Source organism: Lynx canadensis, chromosome B3 (assembly GCF_007474595.2).
Source record: "Lynx canadensis isolate LIC74 chromosome B3, mLynCan4.pri.v2, whole genome shotgun sequence".
NCBI classification, from domain to species: Eukaryota; Metazoa; Chordata; class Mammalia; order Carnivora; family Felidae; genus Lynx; species Lynx canadensis.
Window position 1 is genome coordinate 130,907,541 of NC_044308.2, and position 9,258 is coordinate 130,916,798.

At 42.4% G+C, this 9,258-nt stretch overlaps 1 long non-coding RNA gene across 5 annotated transcripts in view; it reads right to left on the reverse strand.

Annotated features, from left to right (window-relative positions):
* The window catches only part of LOC115516759, a 44,401-nt gene extending 40,289 nt beyond the window's left edge, over positions 1 to 4,112 (reverse strand). For 3 of the 5 annotated variants that reach the window (XR_003969655.1, XR_003969654.1, XR_003969651.1), the window contains exons 1-2: positions 3,971 to 4,102; positions 3,602 to 3,646 (exon numbers count right to left, since the gene is read on the reverse strand). This is a non-coding gene — a long non-coding RNA (uncharacterized LOC115516759). Of the gene's footprint in view, positions 1 to 3,601; positions 3,647 to 3,970 lie in introns of all 5 variants that reach the window. The other 2 variants (XR_003969652.1, XR_003969653.1) reach the window with 2 other exon arrangements.
* Between the last annotated feature and the right edge of the window lie 5,146 nt (positions 4,113 to 9,258).

Genomic DNA, 9,258 nt, shown 5'->3' on the forward strand with positions numbered 1-9,258 from the left:
CGAGCTGCCACACACTGCTGACAGCCTTCCCTCTGTGCTACACGTCACCATTGCTGAAGTCTCTTTCATACACCAACCTTGTAGCTGGTGGTGCCTGGGAGGGACAGACGGAGCTGTGGTAGGAAAGCAGCCTTGGTCCCACCAATTCTCCAAGGCACAGTGGGGATAACAGCAACACAACCAGCGAAGGCGTTTGTCCCAGGGTTCCAGAAGGTGACCAGCAGGGCAACAGTTGCCCCAGAACAAGAAGTTGCTGTCGAAGGTCAATGGGGGGCGGAACATGTTGGATGAAGGAAAAGATGGGAGGCAGCGTCCCTTATTTCAAAAACAAAAACACTGAAGGAAGGTCATATTTTGAAAGTGTAAAGAGAGGCTGAATCCTTCTATTAGCTGAACAAGTCCTCATCACCAAATATGGCTCAAGCAGGTGGCAATGCCAGTGTCCCACATACATTTTTCAAGATTCAGCTGCTCTCTGTAAAGTATGAATGAATGTGCTACAGTTCTGTTGCCAAAGATGGCCACACAGTCTCTTGTATGCCCCGTTGCTCCACCCACAAGAAGGAGGAGTCTGTTTCCCTTCTCCTTGAATTGAGGCGGCTTTGTGACTTGCCTTAACCAATATAATGCAATGGAAGGGACATTGTACCCGATGGGAGTGCTAGCCAAAGACTACCAGGAGGAGTAAAACCTGCCGTCCAATGAAATTGGGTTTTTTGACTGGCTGCAATGAGAGAGAATGCACACCAGGGGGTGCCATGGAGTGTCTCAACAAGAGGGTGTTAGAATGGCCTTATTGTAGAGACTGGGTCTGTGGTAGGTGATTTTAAACAGAGTTCCAGGAAGTGGGACTTCGCCCTGGAATGGATGCTGTCAGGAAGCAGGGGTAATCATATGACTGGGTATCTTCATCATTTTTATCTAGAAGGCAGAAAGAATGGAATAAAGTTTATGTTGTAATTAGTAAAGAAGCAGCAGTTGCTCATATAAGCCACAGTGTTCTTGTTTTTGTCTGCCTTTGGACATGACTACGGAGTGGACTTTTTTCTTTGTCTTGCTCCATCGGGGTACAGAATGACTTTGATTGATCTCAGTCTTCAGTGAAAATGTTTATATTTAATGGGGAAAAAAAAAAAAAAAGCACAGTCCACCAGGTGGTGCAGGACAGCTCCTAGCAACACCTAGGTTTAGCTGATAGTGCCTGGTCAGCTCCCGAATGTCAAGGATCATTTCTCTCTTTATAGGGGAATAAACATCAAGAGGCCTGATAACTTCCGTTTTTGCTTGGGTTAAGCCAGCCACTTATGTAATAAGTTCAACTGCTTTGAGACCACCATACTGTAAGGAAGTCTGAGCTAGTCACGTGGAGAGACCGTGTTGAAGAAAACCATTAAATCCAGCTGAAAGCAAGAACTGTGGCTCCAGTCATATGGCTGTAGTCAAGACATCCTGGCCAGCCCCTTTTGACCCATCTCAACTGATCAAGGAATGGAGACAAGCTGTTCTTGCCATGACCTCACAAAATTCCTGGTGCACAGAATCCTAAGAAATGAAATGGCTATTGTTTTAAGCCACTATGCTTTGGGGGGTACTTTGTTACACAGCAATAGATAACTGAAACTAGTAGCAAGTAAATTTATACTGTGCTGGTAAGATGGTCCTTGCTTTACCCAACTGAAACAAAAAAGTTGGAGACTGAGAAGCCCATCTAAAATTTTTTAAAAATTTGTCATAGGTTGGTACAAATAACAGTTGGCTCATCTTTATACTACAGGGGCAAATTTCAGTACATTTTATCTCCTTGGAGAGAATATCTGTATGTTAATAATCTAACATCATACTTGTGAGAATACATGGCACCTTGCTGATAGAACCGAGCATAATGAGGCTTCTGGCACCCTGTTGAAAATCAGCCAAGCATATCGCGAACTGCAGAGACTAGGGTATATATAGATTCACTGTGGGGTTTTCTGACTCCATCCAGATCAACCCTAAGAGGCAGTTCTGAAGACTACAGGGAACATGCAAGAAATTGGAACCAATATTTATTTTTTTAATGTTTATTTATTCATTTTGAGAGAAAGAGAGAGAGGGAGAACACAAGTGGGGGAGGGGAAGAGAGAAAGGGAAACAGAGAATCCCAAGCAGGCTCCATGCTGTCAACACAGAGTCCAAGGCGGAGCTTGATCCCACAAACCATGAGATCACCACCTGAGCCAAGACCAAGAGTCAGACGCTTAACCAGCTGAGCCACCCAGGCACCCCAGAGCCAATATTTAAACCCATTCCAAGCAGGCCTATCACAACCAGGCCATCACTAAGCCTGACCTCAAGGGCGGATCCAGATGTACCAGTATCAGGTAGGCCTGAGCTTCCCAGTCTTGACTCAGCCGCTCAGAGCCCATCTGTCACATCACAGCAAACCCATTTCACTCAAGCCCTTCTCAGAGCCTCCTGAGAGACTGTGTTCTCAACACCCATTTTCAGCTCCAGGGTACCATGGCGGCCAGCAGAAAGGTATGGGATTTCTGGTCAACCATCAACTGGGTGTCAGCTAGATTCTGCTGGTGGCTGAGTTACCATTACTGCAGATATAGAGGGAAAATACATAGGCATATATCCCACTACCAGGTTGCATTTGCAACAGTGGTAGCTTGGGCGAGGTAAGTTACCTTTTGTCTCTTGGACTAAGTTGTACTCGGAGCAAATTGTGAAAAAGGACAAATTTCTGACACTTCTTTGTTACAGTTTTTTTTTGCTTCCCTACTCCCTTACTGGGTTATACCATGCTCCCCTTCATAAACATCAGTTCTTCAAGGGCTGGCCACTCTCCATATTTAGTATAGCATAGCCCAATAGAAGCATAACGCAAGCCCAAATGTGAACCACACATAATTTGAAATTTTATAATAGCCACGTTGAAGTAAAAAGAAACAGGTAAAATCAGTTTTTAATAATATCTCTATTCAACTTAGCATATCCAAAACTTTGTCATTTCAACATGTAATCAATACAAAAACATTTAATGAAATATTTCACATTCTTGTGTGTTGTTGTTGTTATAAAGATCCAATGTGTGATTTACAACTATAGCACATCTCAATTCAAATTATCCATATTTCAGGTGCTTGACTGTCATACGTGGCCATGGCTACCATTTTTGATAGCATATCTCTATTTAATTGAAACTCATCTGTCTAGTAATCCATTCTCTCAATGATTAGCTGGTAACCCTGCCCAATAAATTAATTTAACTATGACACAGATGCACCTTCAATGCAATACATCAGCATTAACAGAGATATAGAATGCCTTGATTAAACTGTCCAGGAATTATGGCAATCCATTAAGTGATCAACCTCTACTATTCCTCAAATCACACAGGCGGGCTCCGATCCCTACATATGATATCATTATGAGGGGAAAAAATGAGAAGACTAAGAAAAAATTTTACATGGGCAAAAACTGATCCTAATTTCATGTAACTTTAAGGTAATTCATTTTTCTAGAAAAATTTGCAGAGTAATAGGTAAACATACCCCAGAGGAATCTCTTAAGTCATAAAGATGATGCACACATTCTTACTTTTCCAAAAACTTACCTTATCAAGAAAAAGAAGTCCTGAGGAACTCCTCCTGGGGAACATCTGTAGAAAGCATGAGAACGAAGGACAAATCAAAACTCATGGAAACAGCACAGCTGTGATATCAGGCAGACTTGGATTTACCAGGTGAACTTGAGCAGATGCCTCCTTGGCACCAGTTTCCTCGGAATGAGTGGAAAATCCCATTTTCTGGGCAAAGCCAAAGGGAATTAAACATCCCCAATACCATGTTAGACCCTGAGTAGACAATATATGTTTCCCAGCATGTTGTTTTAGAGTGAAGGCCAATCATCTTTCCAATACATAGCTACTGGGAGTCTATGAAAACCCCAAGAAACAGACCAGCAAGCCACAGTGCATCCTTACCCATTCACGCCCAAATCCGGTCCTCCAGGTAGCTCCAGGCTGGCTACTCACAGGTGCTACACCTTCCTGCAAGGCATCCTGGGAAAGGCTCTTTGAGAAAGGTCAGCTCCCTGGGGAGCAAACAAGTTCTCACAAACTTTGTTTATTTTCTCAGTCCTAATTCTAGTTCTAGGAAACAGTATTTTCTGGTCCAAGAACACAGCAAACAAACCATTACTTTGCTAACAGCACAAGTGCGAGGCTTTTGGTCAGCTCGTGGATTGGCCACTTCTCGATCAGGTGTTCACCCTCATCCAATCAGCGGTGGCCTCTCTAGAAACCTGAAGTCAGCTAGGTGTGTGGACAGGAATTTATGCCAAAGGTGAGAAATTGATAGAGACAGTCCCCTGATCACTATACCACTCCCTCAGATGAGAGAACTGAGACTCAGAGAGAAGTAACTTGCCCACCTCACTCCCTGATCTCAGGGACTGTGTCTGGTTACTGTTGCATAGCTCTCGTACCCACCTCCCTGCCTGTATTAAAAAGTGCTATAAATAACTGTTAAATGAATAATTAAAAGGCCAAAAAACTCAAGTTTGGTCTCCTATACTTGTTCTAAACCTTGGCTGCCCATTGAAATCACTAGGGGCTTTTTAAAAACGCCAACCCCAGAGATTTATTTTTAAAATTTCAGATGAACCTAATGTGCAGCCAGTATTAAGAACCATTGCACTAGTCCCCAAGTTCTTAACCTTGACTGCACATTAGCATCACCTGGGGCTTTTAAAAAATCCCCTTGCTGAGGCCACACCCCCCAAGCCAATTAAAGCACACTCAGTCCCCCAGGTGATTCTGATTTGCAGCCAAAGTTGAGAACCTTGGTCCAGAGGGGCCCTTCTCCGATTTCAATTTGCACTGACTCTACTGGGGGTCTTATTAAAATGCAAATTCTGGGTCAATGAGTCTTGGATGGGCCTGAGGGTCTGCTTTTCAAAAAAGTTCCCAGGTTGGTGGGAACGCAAACTGGTGCAGCCACTCTGGAAAACAGTATGGAAGTTCCTCAAGAAATTAAAAATAGAATTACCCTACAGCAATTGCGCTATACTAAGAATTTATCCAAATGATACAAAAATGCTGATTCAACAGAGCACATGTACCCCAATGTTTATAGCACTGGAGTTTATAGTACTATCAACAATAGCCAAACTATGGAAAGAGCCCAAATGTCCATCAACTGATGAATGGATAAAGAAGATGTGGTGTATATACATATATATTTAAGAGACTCTTAAATACAGAGAAAAAACTGAGGGATGCTGGAGGGAGGTGGGTGGGGGGTGGGCTAAATGGGTGATGGGCATTAAGGAGGGCACTTGTTGGGATGATCACAGAGTGTCATATGTAAGGGATGAATCACTGGGTTTTACTTCTGGAGCCAAGACTACGCTGTATGTTAACCAATGTGAATTTTTAAAATGAGTTTCTAGGTGATGCTAATGCTCCTGGTCTGAGAGCGACACTTTGAGTAGCAAGGCACTGCTATGCAGTCACTTTTAGGTTGTGAAAAAGCTGCTTCAATGAATGAATAAAAAAAGTTCTTGAGTTGGTTGCTTATTAGTTGACTATAGCAAATGGTTACTTGTAAACTGCCTTAAAGATGCGGCAGTGATTCTTTTCAACAAATGCCTTCCCCCACCCCCACCCCCACCCCATACCCATGAAGATGAATTTCATGATTTGTTCATGTAGGATTTGGTGTTGCTCAGTGGTTAGGAGCACAGACAGTAAGTAGTGTTAGAGTAGGCACTTAGTTAGGTTCCAGCAGGATATCTGGAGCTCAACAATGAGGAAGTCATGGCTGGCTAGCTGGAAGGTCAGAGACCTGTGCTGGCAGTTCTCTACAAGAAGCCTGATCAAACCAGACAGGCCCAAGATGGCAGATGCCACGACAGGAAAGCGGTGACCAAATTAGGAAGAAAAAGCAGAAAGCCTGCTTCCTGCTCCAGGTAATGAATATTTTGCCCCTAGTTAACAACAGCTGATGAGAGATAGAAATCCACCCCGCCAGGATGTATCTCATTCTCTCTCCCCCCACCCTCTCTGACTCTCACTCTCTCCCTCCCTCGCCTCCCCCATCTCTCAAGTATACGTTTCCCTTTAATAAGCTTTCCCGGTTGTGTTGCTTGCCCACTGTGCCTCGTATCTGACCTTGAATTCATTCTTATGACAAGACCAAGAACCTTCCGTGACTCCTTCAGATCTGTCTGGGTCAGGGTCCCAGAGCTCAGGGACTCCCCAGTTCACCCAGCAATTGTAAGTCAGATCTCCTTCCCCTTAATAGCTATGACCTTTGGAGAATTTCCTAAACTGCTCAGTGCCTCAGTTTTCTTATCTCCAGTAAATTAGAGATTTTTTTTTTAAAGTACCTATATGTTCACTCAATAAACATCAGTGATGATTCGATTACTTATCACAAATCAAAACCACAAAGAGCTCTGACCTCACCCCTGTTAGAGTGGCTATCTTCAAAAAGACAAGAAATAACAAGCACTGGCCTGGATACAGCAAAAAGGGAGCCCTTGTGCACTACCGGTGGGAATGTAAACTAGTACAGCCACTACAAAAAACAGTATGGAGGTGCCTCAAAAAATTAAAAATAGAAATGCCATACGACCGAGCAACTCCACTTCTGGGTGGAAGGAAATGAAATCACTATATATATATATACGTATATGTATATGTGTGTGTGTATATATATATATATATATACACACACAATGGAATATTAGCCATAAGACAGAAGGAAATCCTGCCATTTGCAACAACACAGATGGACCCCGAGGAATTATGCTAAGTACAATAAGTCAGAGAAAGACAAATACTGGATGTCCTCACTTACATGTGCAATCTAAAGAAGCCAAACTCTTCGAAACAAAGAGAAGATTGGTGGTTGCCAGGGGTCAGGGGTGAGGGAAATGGGGAGATATTGGCCAAAGGATAAAACTTTCAGTTATAAGAGGAATAAATTCTGAGGATTTAATATACAGCATGATGATTGTATTTAAAATAGTGTATTATACAAATCAAAACCACACTCAGATATCACCTCACACCAGTCAGAGTGGCCAAAATGAACAAATCCGGAGACTATAGATGCTGGAGAGGACGTGGAGAAACAGGAACCCTCTTGCACCATTGGTGGGAATGCAAATTGGTGCAGCCACTCTAGAAAACAGTGTGGAGTTTCCTCAAAAAATTAAAAATAGATCTACCCTATGACCCAGCAGTAGCACTGCTAGGAATTTACCCAAGGGATACAGGAGTACTGATGCATAGGGGCACTTGTACCCCAATGTTTATAGCAGCACTCTCAACAATAGCCAAATGATGGAAAGAGCCTAAATGTCCATCAACTGATGAATGGATAAAGAAATTGTGGTTTATATACACAATGGAGTACTACGTGGCAATGAGAAAGAACGAAATACGGCCCTTTGTAGCAACGTGGATGGAACTGGAGAGTGTAATGCTAAGTGAAATAAGCCATACAGAGAAAGACAGATACCATATGGTTTCACTCTTATGTGAATCCTGAGAAACTTAACAGAAACCCATGGGGGAGGGGAAGGAAAAAAAAAAAAAAAAAAAAAGGACGTTAGAGTGGGAGAGAGCCAAAGCATAAGAGACTGTTAAAAACTGAGAACAAACTGAGGGTGATGGGGGGTGGGAGGGAGGGAAGGGTAGGTGATGGGTATTGACGAGGGCACCTTTTGGGATGAGCACTGGGTGTTGTATGGAAACCAATTTGTCAATAAATTTCATATATTAAAAAAATAAATAAATAAATAAATAAATAAATAAATAAATAAATTGTGGTTTATATACACAATGGAGTACTACGTGGCAATGAGAAAGAATGAAATATGGCCCTTTGTAGCAACGTGGACGGAACTGGAGAGTGTTATGCTAAGTGAAATAAGCCATCTGAAAGACAGATACCATATGTTTTCACTCAGGTGGATCCTGAGAAACTTAACAGGAACCCATGGGGGAGGGGAAGGAAAAAAAAAAAAGAGAGAAGTTAGAGTGGGAGAGAGCCAAAGCATAAGAGACTCTTAAAAAATGAGAACAAACTGAGGGCTGATGGGGGGTGGGAGGGAGATGAGGGTGGGTGATGGGTATTGAAAAGGGCATCTTTTGGGATGAGCACTGGGTGTTGTATGGAAACCAATTTGACAATAAATTTCATATATTTAAAAATAAATAAATAAGTAAAATAAAATGCTGTATTATATACCTAAAAGTTGCTAAGAAAGTAGATCTCAAATGTTCTCACCACCCATATGTACACACACACACACACACACAAATTGTACTTACGTCAAGTGATAGATGTGTTAACTCATCTTATTGCAGTACTCATTTTGCAATGTAACTTGTATCAAATCATCACATTGTACATCTTAAACTTACACAAGGTCATATGTCAAGTAAGGGGCAATAAAGCTGGAAAAATTATTTATGAATAAGTACATACCGATAGCAAAGGAGTTAACGTGTGCAAAAGACTTAGAACAGTGGCAGACACAGTGAGTGCTAAGAGTGAATTTATTGTTGTTATTCACGAAGCTTTTGCTGATCGTTCTGGAGCTGCAAAGGTCAGGGGCTCTGGAATATGACCACCCGGGGTCACATGCACCTCTGCTCATAACCAACTGTGAGGCTTGGGCAAGCTCCTTGACCTCTCTGCACCCCAGTTTTCTCATGTGCAAATGGACATAGTGGTAGCACCTGCCTCCTGGGGTTGTTGCAAAGACAAATTATATGCAATGCACCTAGAATAGGGCCAGACAAAAAATAAACACTCAACAAGTGTTTGCGATCACTGTCATCACCATTGTTATTACCATGTGCCACGCACCGGGGAGACAAAGGTAAATAAGAAACTTCAAGCATGGCCCTTGTCGGAGCTAAAAAGAAATTGCAAATGTAAAACCCTTGATTTGAAGAGGTTGTACAGTGTCCGGACATCCTTGAAGAGAAAGTACAAAAAAGGAAATCCCGTCAGTTAATATCTTCTGTATCTGGAGTCATTCTCTCGGTTTACAACAGTTATTTTTACTCTGTGCTTTAGGCCTCTCATTTGCTTAAAACTGATGGCTTGGAAAGGGATATTCATCTGGATTCCCTCCCCGAGCTGACAGTCCACTGCCACTGTTATTACAATGATTTATCACCATTCTTTCTCTGCCGCTTTTGACAGGCAAAGGAAGGGTCTTATGTGCTGTCTCATGCCCTGACTTTGA